This window comes from Rattus norvegicus, chromosome 18 (genome assembly GCF_036323735.1).
Source record: "Rattus norvegicus strain BN/NHsdMcwi chromosome 18, GRCr8, whole genome shotgun sequence".
Taxonomy (NCBI): domain Eukaryota; kingdom Metazoa; phylum Chordata; class Mammalia; order Rodentia; family Muridae; genus Rattus; species Rattus norvegicus.
The window spans coordinates 71,583,379-71,603,704 of NC_086036.1; the positions used below are offsets into that span (position 1 = coordinate 71,583,379).

A 20,326-nucleotide genomic window follows, 5' to 3' on the forward strand; every position below is an offset into this window, starting at 1 on the left:
CTCTAGAGGTGTAAATGAAGTAAAGAAAGCTCACTGCTTCCTAAAATTCGCCTGACTCTGGCATTTTGTCACGGTTAATATACACCTAAAATACCTCCGATCGCCAACCCCACTGTGACAGACCAGCCGGACCGCACCAGAGAAGAGTCCTAGGCTCAGTGATATGCACACTACAGACCAGGAAACTAGAAAACAGTGGCCCACCTGTGACTCCACACTGTGACAGGAAAAGCATGAGACTGAAAGTCACAACATGGCCTCTGGCCCTGTGTCAGCTGCAAGGCCTCATGCGACCCTTCTAGTCCCCCTGAGTATCCTGGCAAAACCTAGAAACCAACACTGCCTCCCTGGCCTCAAAGAAAGCAGGAGGGGACTCAGGAAACTCATAAACTACAGCTCAAATGAGTGGTTCCTGGTGTTATTTCAAGGGACAACAGTCCAGCCAACTGCTCAGCTGTTTCCTGTAGGGGAGGACAATGACAGCAGCCAGGAAGCTGGGACCCCAGTAGACATTCTGCCCAGAAAGTCACAGATGAGGGCTGTAAGTGCCCGGGGGCTGCTGGAAAGGCATCATGGAATTGAGTCCGGTCTCCATATCACGTGAGAGGAGCAGACAGTGACAGGATAATAGAGTTGGGTACAAGTCGAGATCTCAGACTAAAGTATGCAAATTGATTTAGCATGATAATTGTATTGTGGCCAGTTGCCAGGCAAAGTGGGGAGGTGGTTTAAGGCATAACGATCAACACAGCAGTTCATGCTTCTTCACAGGTAGCTTTAAGGCAACGAGCGGCACCTGTTTGCAGGACTTCCTTAAAAACTATTGAAATGCACCTGCTTGGCCACACTCTTAACATGCAAATTCCAAGGAAGACAAACTTTGATTTCCCACAATGGCTGTTCAGATGAGGTAAGTTCAGGGACTAGAGAGATAGCCTAGTGGTTAAAGGCACTTGTTACTCTTACAGAGGATCTGGGTTTGATTCCCAACACCTACCTAAAGGCTCCTAACTACCTACAGATCCAGTTCCAGGGAATCTAATGCCTTCTTCTGACCTCTGCAGGCACCAGGCATGAATGCGGTGCACAGACACACAGACAGGCAGAACACTCATGCACATAAAATAAAATAAATACATCTACAAAAGAAAAAAAAACATTTTAATTAAGTAACTCGTCTTATGTAATGTCTATCTTCCTTCAATGGTTAACTAGTAAACAAATGAGGTCAAATGTTCTCCTAGGACAAACCAGGAGAACAAGCCAAGCTCTGCAGGAGAGCCAGGCATTGGAGGGTTTTAGGAGGGGCTGGTCAGAGGGCTTATGTAGAACTAACCCACACATCCCATGATCCTCTGCAAGTAGAGGACCATCAGCACAGGACTGTCTCCCCTCCTTCTCCAGGCCTGTAGGAGCCTGCCTGCTCTCGGAGTGATGCATTCAGGACAAGAGGTCCCTTCCTCCACCCTTCTCCACATCCACAAACACCCTCTGTACAGAAGAAGCCCTGGCCTTCACAATGCTGGTGACTAGCTCGACGCCTAGGCCCAGTAGGATTGCTAGCAAAGGGTACTTGAGAAAAGCTAGCCTGTGTAAACAGACAGGATCCCCAGTCTGGATAAAGCTAGGGCACTTCTAAAGTAAAAATAAAAGGTTTAAGATCACCTCACCTCCCACCTCCTTGGAGTCAAAACTGAAAGGCTCAAGGGAGGCTGTATTTCATCGCCACAAGGGCTTGTCAAGTCATCCTGCCATAGGAAACCACCTGTAGGGCTGTCCAAAGCCCCAGACCACACCTCCCCAAGAGGGTGAAGCCACCCTTCAACCTCCTAGCTGGCTTAGGGGTAGTGGGAGAGGGAGCTGGGCAAGTGACCTTGAGGGAGTGAGGTCACTGAGCTGGTTTTGACTGACCACAGGAAGCCGAACTTTGCAGTGGTTAGAAGGATAGATCGTTTGAGATCTTGGGAGAGAGATGCCTGTTGGGTTTCTCTTCAATTTAGCAATGTCAGATTTCCAGGGGACCCTTTTGCGGGCCAACGCTCTGTTCCACCTACAACATCTCCAGCTTTTTCTGCTGCTTCTCCCTGGTTGGCTGTCTCCATTACCACAGAGTTCGAGACCATCTGGCCCTGGGAACTGGCTCCAAATAAATTGTTCTAGGATCAATCGCATGGGCCACCAGATGACCACCAGAAAGCCTATTTATCTGCCATCCTCATTCCCACAGAAGAACGTTTTGGTCTAAATGTGCCCTTCAGAAGCTGGCGCTGGGAGGCAGGGCCTGATGGGAGGGTGCTGGGAGGTCATAGGGTTCCAGTTGTATAAAGAGATCAATCTGGACTGAAAAGAGACTTAGCTCTGAGAGATCATTCGAGTAAGGACACAGTAAGAAGGTGTTCCTTGGATATAGCCCCATGGGTGTCCCGTATCCCATCCTCCAGACCTGGGAGCAAAATAAACTCTTATTTGAGTATACATGACCCAGCCTGTGGCTTTCTGTCACAGCAGCCCATCAGGGGCTAGGACAGATGTATGTATGTACCAGAATTCTGGTGAACTAATGTGCTAGGATTCTTCCCTCTTCCCCGACACCACCTCCTCTCCCCTCCTCTTCTTCCTCCTCCTCTCCCTCCCATTCTACATTCTCTTTCCCTCCCATGCATGAGGGTTACAGGTCTGCGCCACCAAGCCCAGCTGTTTGCTTTAGTGTACGCTTAAATATGAAGCTTTACACTTTTCACACCCTCTGTACTTTGGGAATGATGCCCTCTGTCTCAGGCATTTGAGCACTTGGTCCCCAGCTAGTGGCCCTGTTTGGGGAGGTTTATTTGTCCAGGCATTCCTGGAGGAAGTCACTGGGGGACAGGCTTTGAGATTCTGAGGAAAGGTTTTCCTATTTCCAACTTGCAGTTTACTTTCTGTGCCTGTGGTTGAGGATGTGGCTCTCTGGCTGCCATGCCTGTCACATGCTGCCAAGATTCCCCACCATAGAGTCTCCCTCTAAAACCTTCAGCCAAAATGAACCCTCTCTTCCATAAGCTGCTTTTGGTCGTGGTATTTTATCACAGTGACAAAAAAGGAGTTAGTACCCCCAAGTTGGAGGATGAATAAAATAAGGGATTTATTAACTATCCCTGAGTTCAAACCACACACGCCAATCTTTACATATAAAAGACGACAAGTGGGAAGTAAATTTAGACTTCCATAAAAGATTCCTGAGGTTGGGCCCAGTCGGCCTTTCCTTTGTCCCTTATCCCTCTTCCCACTGCATCCCAAACTGAGCTCACCCTTGCCCTGCTCACTCAAGCCCCAGAGACTTCCAAGGGCTACAGGCCAAGAGATTCTGCTGTGTTCATCTAGAAAGTGGCCCCTTCATTTATGGTTTAGGTAGGAACTCACTGCTTGTTACTTAATGTTGGAACAAAAATACCTGACAGAAACATTGTAAGGTAGGAAAGGTTATTTTGTTTCCTGCTACAGAAGTGATATCATCCATCACCACGGGAGGACTGTGTTGGAACAGAATTCCACTCCAGGCAACAAAGAAGCAGAGCAAAGATGGGAAGGCAGCAGAGCAAGAGCGAGCCTTCTAAGATACCCCAGAGAGCATTTCTCTCAGCCCAGCTCCACCTTCCGTTGCTCACCGCCTCCAATAGTCTGCACACTGTGGATCCATCAGGAGATTAGACACGTAAGAGGTCAGAGTGCTCATGATCTAGTGGGCTCTGGAGACAGGCCTGACAGACACACTCATAGTTGCATGGCATTAACCACTCAGGCCTCTTGCAACCCAGTCACAATCGAGAGTCTCCATCACATCCTCTGTCCTCCCCACCCCCCATCACAGCGCCTCTGCAAACTGAGCCAAAGAGAGGACCCAGACTGCTTTGTTTTCTGAGCAGAAAAAAGTAGAGGCCAGGCTGGGCGAGGAGCCTGAGATGCCACAGCCATGGTCCTAAGTTGTAGGGGCCAGGTCCTAAAGCAAGGGGAAGTCACAGGTCTCCAGGCCAGGCCTTGTGTGATCCACCCCCAGCTTTCCCAAGCTTGGTGAGTCAACTCTTAAAGAACCCAACTCTCCAGCCAGATCTAGTAGTGCACGTCTGTAATCCTAGTAGTCAAGGGGCTGAGGCCGGAGGTCGGTGTGGGCTATGTTAAGATTCTGCCACAAAACAAAACAAATACAAGATCTCAGCCTCTGGGGCTGCAGAGATGGCCCAGCGGTTAAGAGCATTTGACGCTCTTACCGAGGACCCGGATTCAGTTCCTAGCACACAAACAAATAACTTAGTTCCAGGGCATCTGACTCCTTCTCCTGACCTCTGTGAGCGCCAGGCATGCATACCGGAAAAACGTGGTATATATACACATAGACAAAATACTCATACATATAAAATAAACCTAAAACTATCTCACTGGCTTTGCATCTGACTCTTGGCTCTCAGGACCGTTCAAAAGAATCTGGACAGAGGTGGCTTTGGCTGTCACCAGGGCTGGGTGGAGCCCGGGCTAGGAAAACAGATCTTTACCCCAGATTATTCTGACAGGAGCTGGGAATTTCCCCATGAAGAAGCTAAACCATAAAATTAGATTAGCCTGTGTTGGGCTACAGTAGGAGCAGTACAAAGGGAGAGAACTGACTACAGTTTGTTTCCTGGACTGCTCATGCCATGCCCAGAGTACTGTCTCACCCTGTCTCCCGTTTCAGGAGGTGGAGTGGTAAGGAAGTGCAGGAAAGAGACCCCTGGAAAGATACTGAGCACTCAGTCAGGAGAGACCTTGAAGGGATAGTGCTTAGCTTGAAGAGAAGCCTAGGGGTTCAGAAGTCTCAAAAGCCTAGAAAGATGAACCGTGCAATCTTGGGCCTCTGAGATCCTAGCCAGGGTATGGGTGGTGGCACACTATGTTCCTTGGGTCCTGAGTCTTCTGTCCTGAGAGGTTTCCAGGTACCCACTTGCTGAAGGCCAAACTCCTCAGATTCCCCTCACTCCCAACCCCCACACTTCCAGAATAAGGATTATGTCAAACACCAGAGACCTTCCGATAGTTCTCAACTGTCTGAGATGATAGTTCTCAACTGTCTGAGATTGCCCACACTGCCAGGAAGGAAAATTTGGTGACATTCTCTGAGGCTTTTCCTTTCCCTGCCAAGACCCCCATCTTCAGTGATATCCAGGCCCAGCACCCCTGCCTGCTACTTTGAGAAGCTGTTCCCCAACCAATCTAGTGCACTGGGTAAATCTGAATTGATAAGATCTTTGTCTTGGCACTGGGAGAAGACCCTATTGCTGGCCACAACACTGATGGGATGGCTCAGTGGTCAGTGTACCTGAAACCCTGTACCCAGCCTTCTGAAGAGCTGGGAAGGTGTAGCTCAGAAAGCCCCTCTTTTATGTGCTGTTCTATAGTGAGTGTGTGTGATCTTGGCTAGGTCCCCAGGCCACTCTCCTTTAAGGGCCCTGCTAGAATTAGCATGAGTCCCACCAGCCCCCTAGGTATCCCACAAAAACCACAGGAGTTGTGACCCCTGGGAACCCTGACAACTGAAGGCAGGGCATAGGGGTTTGCTGTCTCCATTGCCCCAATGTCCTAATGTCAGAATCGGAGAAGCAATGAGGTCACACACAGCAGGCTACCAGGAACTGGGCACTTCGAAAGACACTTTTCTCTTCTCATATCTGTTACGGATCCATTAAGCAAGCCTGTCTCCAGTGCGGTGAGCAAAGCCAGCCTCCTTCAGGGATACGTTCCCGCTGGCCTGCCAGAGGTTGACAACCAAGCTCCCTTCTGCTCTGATGGCCCTGTTCTCAACTGTGTCCTTGGGACTTCCGGACAGCGTCTCCTTACTTGGCCCTCTGCTGCTGCCTACATGGGCCTACGTGCAGGGAAGCTGAATGGGTAAGAGCTTGTGACTCAGGCTGCAGCAGGCCCAGCTGACCATGAGCTACTGTGGATCTAACTCAGCCTGGGCCCTCCTCACAGGCTCTGAGGTAGCTTGGCATGGGGTGGGATCAGCTCTGCTGCTAAAGGAAGTCATCTCTTCCCAGACAAGGAGAGACCAGCACCCTCTGGCAGCCAGCCCAGGTGAACCTGGAGCTGCAGCCTTAGTGTCAGCAAATGCAAACAGAGGCTCAGGGTCCCTTCCTTCTCCATAGATGGGCAATTCTGAATAAGGAAGGGATAGGCATGCAACCACAGGGTGAGAAGGGGCAGGCACCCGAGATGTAATCTCTCCTAAGTCTTGGGGTCACCAAGAAGAAAAACCATAGGTGGGGGTGACTTTCTTGTCCAGACTATGAATGACAAACCTCTTCAGAACATCACAGGGGCCTCAGTATAACCAGCCAGCCCCTGTGACTGAGGGTAAAAGGGCAAAGCTAGACTAGAATCTGCTGGACTACCTCCTAGCCATGCAACCTAAGGCAAACCCTTTCTGCGCCCTCACTGTTTCATGGATATAGGTCTGGAAGGTTAATGTATAAAAAGCACCCACTATGCGCTCTTATATTAGTAGTCCAACAAGTCCTCAGTTTTAAAGTTATCACTGGACTTTCCAAGGACTTCAGGACAAACCTGCTCCCTCTCCCTCCCCTCTACCCTCCCACTCCCCTGTGCTACCCAGAAGCTCTTACTGGCACCTGACTGGCCCCTGGGTAAGAATGACGAAGGCTCAGAGGTCCACATGCTCAGTGGACATACCATGCGTGTACCTTTGTGTCCTGGGGCACACTGTGAGGTTGGGAGCAACAGAGAGTCGAGGTTCACAGTGTTGGAGTTAGACATCCAGAAACCAGGCACCGGAAGGGTTGGTCTCTCCTGAAAGCTTTCCCTTTGAGCTTGCATGGCCTCATCCAGTAGCCTCCACCCCAGTCTGTTACTTCTGCTCTAATCTACTTAGGCTTTGTTTTGGGGGTACAGGGGCTAAAACCCAGGGCACGGCTCACCTCTATCTGTAGTCCATGACTTCTTTTGTTTTTCTTTTTGTTGTTGTTGTTTTTGTTTTCTTTTTCTTTCCTTGCTCTATAACCTGGTAATCCTCCTGCCTCAGACTCTTCAGTGCTAGGATTACATGTGTGTACCTCCACACCCAGCCCAAGTCCCCTTCCTACACAGATGCCAATTGTATTACATGAGGATGCAGCCCAGTGCTCTCTCTAGAGACCCTCATTCCCAGAAAAGCCACAAGCTCAAGGCCTCTAGCAGGGCTTTCGGGGGCACTCAGTCCACAGAGCATCATGATCAGTGATCCTTCTTCCCCTTCCGGACAGAGCCGTCTCCCAGGTACTCTTCAGGTCCCCATGAGCCAGCTCAAACTATGAAGCTGAGTCCAAATGAACATCCACCTTTCTACAAGCACAGACTTCAACCAACCATACTTCCTCCAGGTGTGGGCACCAGACCTGTGCAGGGTCAATGCAGAGGTGGGGGACACTTTTAACGTGTTCACCACCTCTGAGCACAAACCGGGAAAGCACACAAGGGACCATGAGGGTGGAGGCCAAGGGAAAGGCTCCCATGACCTAGTGCACCAACCACTGTGGGAAGAAGGGTCCCACAGACACCCAAGAAGGTGGAGGTTGGATAGACACGCTTGGGCCCTGCTGTTATCCCCACGGCCTGAACCATCTGCACACCTGTATATATGTCCACCAAGAGGACAGTGGTTTGTGAGGAAGAAAGGCATGTACTCTGCCATCTTCCTGTAGCCCGTACCACCTGAGGCCAGGGATAACCAGCATGGACAAAAGGATGCCCTCTGCAGGACATAGGTACCCTCCTCGTCTCCCAGTGCCATGGCCACCAGCAAAGGGGTCTGCTCTCTCCCATCAACTAGCTGGTGCCACAGACTCTCAGACTTAATGTTTCTGTTTTACTCTGGCTACAGTTACATGGAGACGTGATACTCGGTGCAGTGGCAGCCATGCTGTGACTAAAGGGTCGAACCTGAAGATGAAGGCAGCCGGCAAAATTATCATCGGTCCGCTGAATGCACTAACCCGGAAACTCTCCTCAGACTTTTGGCAACGGGGGTTAATCACCTCGGTGTAAAATCTACCCTTGCCAGTGTTTTCATTTCTCATCCACAGCCAGTGACATCTGACAAGCTGGACAGTCGTTCTCCCTCCAGACTTCTTTCCCCGACTGCACAACTGAGTTCATGGTGAGACACAGAAGAGCCTTATGGCTACAACTGAGTCACGGTTCCCAAGACAAGGCTTTCCTCTAGTTTCTTAAGCAACACAGAGGAGCAGAGGCCCCTGCGTTTTGAACACAAGTCACACCCATGGGCACACAGACACAGTAGACATGCCCAACAGTAGTATAAGTTATGACCCAAATGCACATGTCCTCTTGGGCCCATGTGGGTAATAAGTCTCCTTTGCCCGGAATAATTTCAGTTCACATCTGTATCCTGGCACAACTAACCATTCAGACAAACCCTGCTATAGCCACTCTCCTTCCAGCCACTCAGTCCCCTTGCCTCCACCTTCCCCAATACTGTTCAGAACAAGGCTACTCTGTCCTTCCCACCAGGATGGGAAGAGATGGAAAAGGGATCCTCTCAGGGTTGCCAATCTCATCCCCCACAGCCAAGCCAGTGCCAGATGACGGCTAACCTGAACCAAATGCTGGCAGGTAAGAACCTTAGGATAAAAAGATTAAGGAGAACCGGTGGCATGTGGACAAAGTGACATTTGCAGGGAGCGGGGTGGTAACTGTGTCTATTTCCAGAATCTCTGATCCTCGCCACTGGCCCTGTCAGCACAGCAAGGAGTCCAGCAGAAGCGGGCAGAGCTGACCCAACCTGGCCAACCTTACCATAGGAACAGTGTATGTTCTCCTAAGTTGGCATGAGCCAGTGGACATGTAACAGATGCTAGCCACCCTGCCACCCTGCCACCCTGCCACCCTGCCACCCTGCCACCCTGCCACCCTGCACTGCAAAGAGAAAGCAAAGAGCGAAAGTCTCTGTTTATAGGAGAGCCTGGGGCACCTCAGATAGACACAGCACTCAAATAATGCATGCACCCTAAAAATCACACTCCTGATAGGGGACAGGCCAGGATGAGAATTCCACAGCAGGCCACTGTCTCCTCTCATGGCTCAAACTCATAGCAAATTCCCCGAGATCATGGCAAAGGCTTGTATGTCTCCAGCAGGTGGTAGCCTGGGGATCTTGTATATCCCAAGGGATTCCCCATAACAGACTCACAAGGGCAGTATCCACCCTACCCAACACACATTCCTTCCAAGTAACTTCTGAGTCCGGTGGCCACCATTATAGCCAAGCATCCCCAGGTCTCTGTCGCTCGAAGTCTCCCTTACAGAAGTAAGTTTCATTCTGTGGGGTACATACCAAGTGCCCAACACTGACCCTGGTGCACAACAGACATTCACTGGTTCCCAGGCCACTTCCTTACAAGCACAGCATGGTCAAGGCATCAAAGAAGGGATGGAGGGAGGGGGGGTCTCTCATGATTGTCTATAAAGCAGAGTAGTTCAGAATGCCTACATCGAGACAGGCATGGTGGCTCATGCCTCTAATCCCAGTGCCTGCAAGGCTGACACAGGAGGATCATACGTTTGGACACGAGACACTTTGAGGGGCTGGAGAGATGGCTCAGTGGTTAAGAGCACTGACTGCTCTTCCAGAGGTTCTGAGTTCAAATCCCAGCAGGCACGTGGCGGCTCACAATCATCTGTAATGAGATCTGATGCCCTCTTCTGATGTGTCAGTGTACTTATATATAATAAATGAATAAATCCTTAAAAAAAATAAAAGAGACTTTGGACTACATAGAGAGCTCAGGGCCAGCCTGGGCTACATGTATAAACCCTGTCTCAGAAACCAAGAATACACTCAAACACAAATTTAAAATATAACTTGAGGGGTTGGGGATTTAGCTCAGTGGTAGAGCGCTTGCCTAGGAAGCGCAAGGCCCTGGGTTCGGTCCCCAGCTCCGAAAAAAAGAACCAAAAAAAAATATATATATATAACTTGAGGTATCACATCCATAGCTCAGCAAACAGGGGCCCTTTCTAGCAGAGACAAGGACGGTAAAAGCACTAATCCTGTGTCACTGTGGCTTCAGGGGTGTTCAGACAGAAGTGTCGGTGGCTGCAGTGGCTTCTCTTAGGCAGAAAACAGCCTCACAGGTAGGCCAAGCACTGCTCTGGCCTGTATTCTGGAGCCAGGGAAAGGCGGCTGACCCCAGGTGACTTCCCAAGTTTGAAACTACATCTTAGGGCACAGGAAGGCGGAATATATTCTGGAGAAGAAATAACCACGGGAATCCTCTCAGGGAGCCCTAAACGGCAGCCTGGAAAGAAGCCAGTGTGAGAGCAAGCAGTATGAGAGAGAAAGGGTTTTGTAGACATATGGGACTCATCTACAAACATGTTATTTTATTTTCCTGCAGTACTGGAGATTGAACCCAGGACCTCTCGTGCAGGTCATGTGTAGACCTTTCCCCATCCCTAAGGTGAGGCAGGGCCAGCTCTCCACACCATGTGTCTACCCCAGCCCTGTGCAGCTGTCTTCAAGGCCTGCTCTCTAGGTTCGAATCAGGGTCCTTCTGCCCTCCTCTCCTCTGCTTCAGTCACCCTGCTCTGGGCCCAAAGCTGGGCTTGGATTCTGAGGGCAGATTTAAATCAACAGTGGGTGAAGAACCCCGTGTCTTCCCTAGGTTCTCTGAGCCGCCAGCCTCCACAATAGGATCTGGTTCCAAGGCTAATTTCTTCTGTGAAGCCCTAGGATGAATAACAGGTGGACACCCAGAGCTGTAACAGGCCTGAGGTTTCCAACTGCCAGGAGGTATTTTTCTCCCAACCTCAAGTCCAAATAGCCCAGTGCCACCCATGCCAGGGGGGTTGGGGAGTGGGGTACAGATAGCTGATGTCTATCCTGTGTTTTCTCCAGGTAGGGCACACCTTCTGGCGTCCAATAGAGGCAGTGCTCTCTGTCCTGGAGGAGACACAGTCAGGGCTGGGGCCCTCGGGTTCTGAACCCTGAGCCTCCGGTGTGAACACACTCGGCTCCCACATCTCATCTGGGGCAGGGCTTCCCTTGCATTCGTCGAGCCAGGCTGTTCTTAGAAAGGTTGCCGCTGCATCTCCAGGCACGGTGTAGTTGGAAGGCTTCCAGAGCATTCCATTGTGGCACCGAAAGTGTCTAAGTCAGTATTGGGGTGCCCCCTTAGGATGTGTGCACAGATGCTTCCTCTGGCTGACCTCCAATTCCAGACACAGGCCCTCCCTGCAAAGACCCACGGGAGACCAACACCTCCTGTGTGTCAGGCACAGCTTCTGGTCTCTGGGTCTAAACAGGAGAAGGCTTGGTCCCAACAGTAGCCCTGGATGATGATGGATGAATGAAACGGGGATCTTCTGCATTCTCCTCCTCTCTCTGCCTTGCAAGACTTGATAGCTTTTCTCTGTGTGTCCCCATCTTACCTCAAGTACACCACCTGCTCCTCAAAGCAGTTCCCTTTCTCGAGGGCCCGGGACAGGGCTCCGCTCCCTGTGAATGTTAAAAGATGAAAGCCTCTCTCTCGCCTAACTCACTCTGATGAATCCAGCTGAGGCTGCAGCCTGATTGTGCCAGCTGGGCCTCCGGCATGACACAGCACAGCATCCCTGCCTGGCTTCCCTAAGGAGCCCGAAGCCCTGTGTGACAAAGGATTCTCTGACAATGGGAGGAAGAGGTCTGCTCTATTGTCTACTGCAGCCCTGCCGGGGTCTAGGACCCCCAACACCTTACAGATGTCATCTCCCCTCACTCTTAGCACAGCAGCTCCTGCCCCCTCCTCCCCCGGCATTGTACTATCTGCGATTCCGATTCCAAGTCTGTGACACTGAACTTGTCCCCCACTCTTTGTCCTTGGCCTAACCCAGCAGACCCATTCCAGCTTAGGCTGGGGTTGCCACTCACAGTCAGCCAGTATGACTCGAAGCCTGGCAGTCTGTGGTGGTGGGGTTCCCTTTAAATGTAAACAATAAAGGCTGTGTTCCCCAAATCTAACTAATATGTACGCTAGTTGGCTTTTTTTTTTTTTTTTTTTTTTTTTTTTATCAACTTGACAGAAGCAGGAGTCATTTGGAAAAAAGGAAACCTTAACTGAGAAAAAAATCCACACCAGATTGGCTGGTGGAGCATTAACCTGATTGATGATTGGTGTGGGAGGGCCCAGCTCATTGGGGGCGGTGCCATCCCTGGGCTGGTAGTCCTGGGTTCTATGAGAAAGCAGGCTGGGCAAACCAAGGGAAGCAAACCAGTAAGGAGCACCCTTCGTGGCCTCTGCATCAGCTCCTGTCCAGATTCCTACCTTGAGTTCCTGCCCTGACTTCCTTCAGGGATGGGCAGTGGTGGGAAGGGAAATTAACCCTTTCCTTCCCAAGCTGCTTTTGGTCCTAGTTTTGGTCCAAGGATCACTAAGACAACATGTGACCCTTGACTCATCTCCAGCCTCGCTTGGTTTTAGATCTCCTCCCTAAGATACAAACACTACAGCCTTGAGAGCTCAGAGGCCACTTTGTTAAAGCCCCCCTCTCCCCTCCATCTAGCAGCTGGTCCTCAGCTGGTTGTGAACTATTTCCTCAGCTGAGTCCTTGGGTTTGACCTCACTGCTCACAGTTCCTTCCCAGAGTCAGTCCTCCAGCCCTTGTGTGCCTGCTGTTCCTTACCACAGAAGGCCCCTTTCCTGTCTCCTCTGGCTAGTTCCTTTCTCTCCTTTAATAATCAATGCTTCAGCTGCCTCCTTCAGGAAGTCCTCCCGGGTGGCAGGAACTCTATGTCATCATGTACTTGAAAAGTCATAGGCCTTTCCTCTACGCTGTGGTGAAGTGTAACAATGTTTCACTCCCACCACATTTAAGTCAGGGCTCTACCGTTACAGTCCAAGCCTAACACAGAGCCAGGCCTAGAAACAAATCCCAGTAGCACGTAGAAGGTCACACCGACTGCATGGTGATCAATCAAACCTCCCCATGCACCCCATGCACAGTTTCCCCCCTATCCACATCTGGGCCATTATCCAATCTAAAACCCCTCATACAGATTACCCATACCTACTTCCAAATACACCTCTTCCATTAAACATCCCGAACTAGTCCTTACTCTGTGTATCATTGCCATGGAAACTGCCTCCTGTCCTTTATCTACTCCACAGCCCTTCTCTGGAGTCAGCAGTTGGGTCCAGCAGGTCTCCATTCATGACAATGACAATGTGAGATGGTACAGCAATGTCCTTAGCACTGGATACGGAGAGTGTGGAGACAGGAGATGGGGGGGGGGTGTCCATGTGCCCGTTCCAAAGTCCATTTTAGGGACTTGGCCTCCTCACTTGTAACATGGGCCAGGGAGATGAAAACAGCCTTAGGGGGCAGAAATGAGAAGTGTCCATGGGGTGATTCAGGTAACACACATAAAGCCATGTAAATCAAGGGTTTCAGCCAAACCCCATTGTCCTCTTTCCCACTGCAGATCTGTCCTTAATTCACTTAAAGACCATGGGGAATGCAAGTACACTGGTGTCTAGGTCCATGCCACAGGGCTAGAGAGCAACACACCAAATAAGAACAGAGCCTCCACTCTTGAAAAGGCCTCTTGTATTTCTGGATGCCAACACGAAACACAAAGCAACAAAAGCCAGTCCGGAAGGAAAGCAATCACCAGCCAAGTGGATGTCAAAGAAAGACAGGAGACAAAGCGGGCAGACTTTGAAGTGAGGATCCACTTTGTGTGTGTGGGTGTGGGTGTATATAAGTACCTGGTATAGAAAAAAAATTGGGTCAGTTGTGACAGCATATACCTATACTTGTGGGATATACCAACGAGGTAGAGGCAGGAGGATCATGAGATAGAAACTGAGGCACGAAAGACCAAGGTTTCCTACCCAGCTCTGACGAGAGAGCTCCGTGAGACTGAGAAGTTACTTTGTTTCAGAGGCCCTGAGGTCTTTTCATGGAGATCAGGCAAACTGCCACTCTACCTGTTTGCTTGGCTCCAGGGCTGGGTCTGTTCTCACCTAGTTCTGAGCCACAGCTCAGCTAACATGTGACCAGGTAAGTTCTACAGAGACACCACCGTGGGAGAGTTCTCAGAGACTGTAATTTGCCTGTCTGTTTTCCCGTCTCTCCAAAAAGACGAGGTTCTGTATCTCAACCAAGAGCCCACAGCGTCTGCCATCATGATGGGCACTGCACAGAATATTACCTTAGCATAGGGTCAGTAGAAATGGAATCGGAAGCCGACGGAGGTCTCGCAAGTGAATCTGGGACTAGACAGCCTCGTACTAACATACGCAGATCTGGAAGCCCTGCAGGGTCTGGTGAGACCTTGACCAAAACCACAGCTTCTCTCTGAGTCACGGCACATTAGAGCTCGAGGTAGGGGTAAAAAGAACATCTTCACAGTGCCTTGGTCTCAGAGGAACCTGCTGGTTGACTTCAGGGTACATCTCCATCGGCTGCCCAGCTCCTGCAGAAGGACATCACTCTGGATCTACTCCAGAGATTCCAAATAGACTGCAGTTCAGGTAACAGAGACACGAGGACCTTCCTACCTCTGCTTCCCTCCTCCTTTGCTCTAAGATACAAAGCAGTATGGGGCCTGGCAACCAACATATGTGACACTGATTAAGCCCCAGGATGAGTATTATATATTGATGATTGGTCACCTCCTCGGGACTCTATTCTTGCAGTATGATGTAACCATTCCTGCTGTACCACCTTCGTGTACCCAAACCAACACGGATTGTGTAACCTCTGTGAGTCCATCACAAGCGTTTGAGAAACTGAAACCCTGGGGTTGGGGATTTAGCTCAGTGGTAGAGCGCTTGCCTAGCAAGTGCAAGGCCCTGTGTTCATTCCTCAGCTCCAGAGAGAGAGAGAGAGAGAGAGAGAGAGAGAGAGAGAGAAAGAGAGAGAGAGAGAGAGAGAGAAAAACTGAAACCCTCATGTCCACAACAACAGCTAAGACAGTTTTAGAGTCTAGCACGGTGGCTGTCGACCTTCTTAAGGCTGCGACCTTTTCATACAGTTCTTCATGTGGTGATGACCCTCGACCGTAACATTATTCCATTGTTACTTCATAATTGTAATCCTTGTCACAGTTATAAACCGTAGCATAAATACGTGTGTTTTCTGACTGTGGTAGGTAACCCCTGTGGAAGGGGTGGTAATGCACAGTTTGAGAACTGCTGCTCTGTCACATAGCGGGAACCAGCTGTTAGTTCCTCTTATATGTACTTTAAGACACGCAAAGTCAAAGGCGCCCAATCCACATTTGTGAATGAGTGGGTAGGTCGGTTTTCTGATGAGTTTGCCAACCTTAAACCCCCTCCCCACACATACAACCAAGCCCATGTCTGAGAACCTTCATTTGCCCAACGTAGAGGCACTCACACAGATGTGTACAGATGCTTTCAAGGTTCATAGGCTTGACCATCTTGAGACAAGAAGGAAGACATGGGGTTACATTTTCAATTTAATGAGACTGAACACAGTAAAGAATAAATCTTTGTAGCAGCACTTGGGAGGTTGAAGAAGAAATGTTGCTGTAAGTTCAAGACCAACCAGCCTGGGCTATATAAGTACAGCCTAGGCTATCCTGTTTCAAAACAGACAAACAGAAACCTATGCAAACAACACATCTTGGAATCACCAAGAACTCCATGAACAAGTGTATATGGACCCTATGTGCTTATTATATGATAATACGGAATAGGTACACCCATAGCTGGCATGTACTCATAAACATCAATCTATTAGATGAGTGATAGAGGCCTGTGGTTTATAGTAGCTGTTTTCGTCATTCATTGTTATTTACTTTGATGAAATCTAAGCAAGGTGGTATGCACCTTTAATCCTAGGACCCCAGAGGCAGGTGAGTTCGAGGCCAGCTTGGTCTACGTAGGGAGACTAACCAAGGCTAAGTAGTGAGACCCTGTCTCAAAGCAGCAGCAGCAACAACAACAACAAAAGTATTTTGACAAGGAATATGTACCAGGCAAACTTTTTCGGGGTAAATTATCTACTTCCCAAGGTACCAAGAACCCACCCTCAAAAATAAAAATAAAAATCACTGTTTAAATAAAAAGCTGTGGGTACTAAGTGCACTCCTAATTTCCCAGCATTGAGGAGGTGGAGGTAGACCAGGCAACACTGGGGAGCCCCTGCCTTAAAAATAAAGAGCAATGGTATGCAAAGAGGAAACACTAGAGGAAGAAAGCTGTCCTTTACCTAATGAAAGGCCACAGGCAAGTGACATCACTTCCTTAGCCTCGGTGTCCTCATCTGTACAGTGGGATTAGTCCTTCCCTACCTCCCAGGAGCCCCTTAATAACTGTACTGTATGGTGGGGAAACCCCGCTCTGTAAATTCATTGAGACACATTCTCGTTTTAGCAATCTACCCACCTCGGCTGCAGGATACCCAGAAAGCCTTGCACATTACTATCCTCACCAGGATAGGTACTGGACACATCGCTTAGCCTATTGCTATCAACAGAGTCCTGTTTCACATACTCAGAGGACTTTTCTCGGGCCACCCGAGAATATCCTGCCACTATCTAGCGTCTGTTGAGGGCAATCTGTTCCTATACAATTGGGTTCTTTTAAAGTCCTAGAGGTGTCCTTCCACGGACCACGGGCTGTTAGGAACCGAGATTCCAGAGGTTTGGGCCCAGCCCCTACGCAGGGCCAAGAGGAACCCAGCAGGACAGCCCATTGCTCCTCCCAGTGCTCTGCCGCACCTCCCTCCAAGCAGAGGCGGTGCTTAAGCTGTGTCACTTTCGACCTGGGGAGGCTCCCAACACCCGAGCCTGCCACTCCTGAGGTGTCCGGACGGTGCAGGGGCCCCTAGCCAGAGAAGGATAATCTCGGAGCTTCAGAAATGACAGCCGGGAGGGCGGGGTAGGCAGTGGCCTGTGATCCCGCAGGCCTGCGGGCAGAGGCAGACAGGGTCTGCCCGGCAGGCTTTGGTTCTCAATTGAAGAACTGAGAGCAGGGAGGGATGGCGGAAAGCGTGGATTCTCTCTAGGATCTGGGAAGCCAGCTAAGGAAATGCGCAGGCAGGAGCAACACCGGGAGTCTCCGTGCTAGGGTCAAGGATCCTAAGCACCGCTTACTCGCGCTGGTGGGGGGGGGCACCAGAGCTCGGGTGGATCCTCCCAGTCCGCAGGGTGGGCAGCCAGTCACTGGGCTGGGGGGGGGGGGCAGGGAGGAGAGGGAGGCGACGAGAGAAACGTAGAGGGAGGGCCACACAGAGCTTGGGACTCCCAGGTTGCCAGAGAGCCCAAGCCACCCTAAGGTCTTCCCCGGCGCCAGCCTAAGGATTCCTTGGGAACCCAAGCGTGGACGCACAGAAGAGACAACCCTACTCACACCATTTGGGGCTAGCTGGTCCAATCCCAGGAGGCATCCACCCCACGCTGTTCTCCACTATGCCGCCCCCTCCAAACCCAGGCTGTGTACACACACACACACACACACACACACACACACACACACACACACACACAGAGTTGGGCGGGGGAGGCAACGCCTCCCTCCTGGTGGGGACACTCAGGGCACAGCCACCGATCCCTCCCCTCTAAAAGCCGCGCCCCCCTCCCAGCTCACACGCCCCCTGGCCCCTACCCTGAGAACTCTGCAACATCGGGGCTGCCGAGTTCAGGGTTTGAATCCCGGATTGTCTTTTAATGACAACAAACAACCAGCCCGGATACCCGGTCCTGGGGACGCCTCCTCCTGTGGCATCCAGGAACCCGCACTCCGCCCTCCGAATCCCCAAACATCCACTTCAGCCAAGCCATCGCTCCCATCTCCCCCTAAAACCCGCGCCTGTGACCATCACTAGCTAGTTCCCCTCGTCAGCCCACTCCACAGCCCTCGGGTTACAGGTCAGAAAGAACCGGCTTCTCCGAACCTGTCAACTTAACCCCAGCTCTGCAGGGCGTATCTACCCCCGAGGCCCCATTACTCCGAGGCCACAGGAATGATCGGTCATTCTTAAAGCCGGCAGAATCACCACGGCGTAGAACGGCCAAAGCCGCCACTGCAATGGCTCCTCCGAGGCTCCCTCCACCGCTCCTATCCGCCGCGCCCTCCGCGGCCCGCGGGCTCACCGGGGACGAAGGGAGGGGTCTGCTGCCTGTCTAGACGAGAGCCATTCACAGACGTCCCCAAGCTCGCGGGGACGGCGGTCGGCACGGCAGGGAAGGGCCGCGTGGACACACACTCGCGGGTTCCCTCCCTCAACCCGGAGTGCTGCAGCCGCGCCCGCAGCCGCCTCCCCAGCCGCGCTCCGACCTCGGCGCAGCGCGCGGTCGGAACAGCTGCAAGTTTGCCAGGCGCTGGAGCAACTGCTCGTTGCAGCAAACGAGGCTCCAAAACAAAAGGGAAAGGAATCTTGCTCGCGAGCTTCCTCCCCGCTGGTCGGAACCCGGCACCAGACATCGGCTACACTGCGCGGCTCCCAACGAGAGTGGGGCTCCAGACGCGCGTCCCCCCAGGAACCCTTCTGGGTTCCGGAGCTCTGGTGTCACGGTCCCCACCTCGCAGGGAGCTGGGCCCACTACAGGACAAACCCTGGGAGAGGGCGAGATCGGAGAGTGCGGTACCCACTAGACCCAGAGGAGGGGACTAAGGATGGGTGCGGACACCCGGCTGACTAAAGCACTAGGAGGGGGAAGGGGGAGAATTGTTTGGAGCGGTTTCCCCGGATTTATCTATAATCGAGAGCACGTCACGTAGCCCTCCTCCCGGGTCCCCGAATCCACCCGCAAGTCGAGGTGACTAAAAGAGGAGGGAGGACAAGGGATGCTCACCTCGGGGTTCCTCTGGCCGCTGCGCGGAGCCCGCGTCGGGGGTGGGGGAAGGGGGCAGGGAAGGGGAAGGGAGGGACCAGGCTCCAAAGAGCGGACTCCTGCTGGGAGTTCGGCGCGTCCCAGCAGTGAGGGGATCCGGCACCTCAGCGGACCGACCCAGTCGAGAGGGGAGGGAGGGAGGGAAGGGAGACAGGGAGGGAGGGGCAGGCAGAGGGAGGGAGTAGAGGAAGGAAAAAAATGATCCCTGTACTGACACAGGGAAAGAGAATGTAGGAGAGTGACGTCCGGGCCCCGCCTCCCCCTCCGGCCACGTGCAAAGACTTGAAAGGAAAGAGGGAGACCGCGAGCCTGCTGGGTAATGTAGTTCGCCTTTCTTTCCTAGGATGGCGGGCCCTAGAGAGCTGGGAACCTAGGGGGACGCCGGGGATACCGCCTGAACTGCCCTGACAGACCAGTGTTGCTAAGCCGATACCCCCCCTCCAGTGACCTCTTGCACTAGCGGGGCCTTCTGCTGATGGGGGACAGAACTGAGAGCGAAGGCAACGTCTGGGCTTGCAGAGAAACACTTGGTTTTAGAATCAGGCAGGCTGTGAGGATAAGGACTTCGGCGCTTAGTGCAAAAAGTCTGTCCCAATGGCCGATAAGAGAAAGCGTAGTGTATGCTCTGGGGAGCGATGTTGGGGGGTGGGGGTGGGCGCAAGTGGCGTTATTAATGCGGCATTAAGTGCCACCGTCGGTTATTGAGATTCATATGTTATAATTAACGTTTGTGCAGCGCTCTGGCAGGGGCGGGATGTTGTAATTAGATATGCACTTTGTGACCAATTAATTTTCCCTTGGCCATGCTAAAAGCTGGGACACTGGCCGGAAGAATTCGATGCAGTGGATAATTCGGTCATCACTTGATCTCCGCTGTTTTGGTTAAAACTGAGGTTAGCGCAGAAGCCTCCAGGAGAAATATAAGATGTTGCATGTCTCACCAAGCAGTGGAGTCAGGTGCATATTGGAGGTGCTGGAACAGACCTGCTGAAGAAATCCTTCGAGGGATTAATTTGTAAACAGCTAATGAGCACATCTGGACATGCAGGGAGCTCTAAGGCCCTCAGTCTGTGCCCTCCAGGAGCTCAATCATGTGGGAGGGCCACAGGCTGTGAAAGAATAGAGGGAATAAGTGAGCACTTGATACAGGGACCAGTCCAAATCGCCATGGAACCAGGATGGGGTTGGGAAAGCTTCCTGGGGGACCTGGTACTTGAATGAAGAGTTACTAAGGTTTTTTTTTTTTCGAGGTGCAGGCATCTATTAAGGCTATGAAAGGCTCTAGATTCAAGACAAGAGAGCTAATTCTGCAACTCCAGCTATGTTGCTGGGGGGTGGGGTGCCTAAAGAAAGGAATGGCTAGAAAGTGAGTCTAGAGGGCAGAAGGACCCTAGGACAGTTTGCTAGAAGAAGTGGGGTTTGGAGTGGGCCTGGGGTGATGGATGGGATTTTGTTTTGCAG

General features: G+C 51.5%; 1 protein-coding gene and 1 long non-coding RNA gene across 12 annotated transcripts in view; one reads left to right on the plus strand and one right to left on the minus strand.

Moving 5' to 3' along the window:
- The window catches only part of Ctif (cap binding complex dependent translation initiation factor), a 271,272-nt gene extending 252,157 nt beyond the window's left edge, over positions 1 to 19,115 (minus strand). For 2 of the 8 annotated variants that reach the window (XM_063277493.1, NM_001108891.2), the window contains exon 1: positions 18,827 to 19,114. The gene's annotated coding sequence lies outside the window, so the exon portion shown is untranslated. Of the gene's footprint in view, positions 1 to 18,826 lie in introns of all 8 variants that reach the window. The other 6 variants (XM_039097006.2, XM_039097010.2, XM_039097004.2 and 3 more) reach the window with 5 other exon arrangements.
- Positions 19,046 to 20,326, plus strand: part of LOC102548225 (uncharacterized) — a 34,374-nt gene continuing 33,093 nt past the window's right edge. For 2 of the 4 annotated variants that reach the window (XR_005496117.2, XR_597051.4), the window contains exon 1: positions 19,046 to 19,181. This is a non-coding gene — a long non-coding RNA (uncharacterized LOC102548225). The other 2 variants (XR_005496115.2, XR_005496116.2) reach the window with 2 other exon arrangements.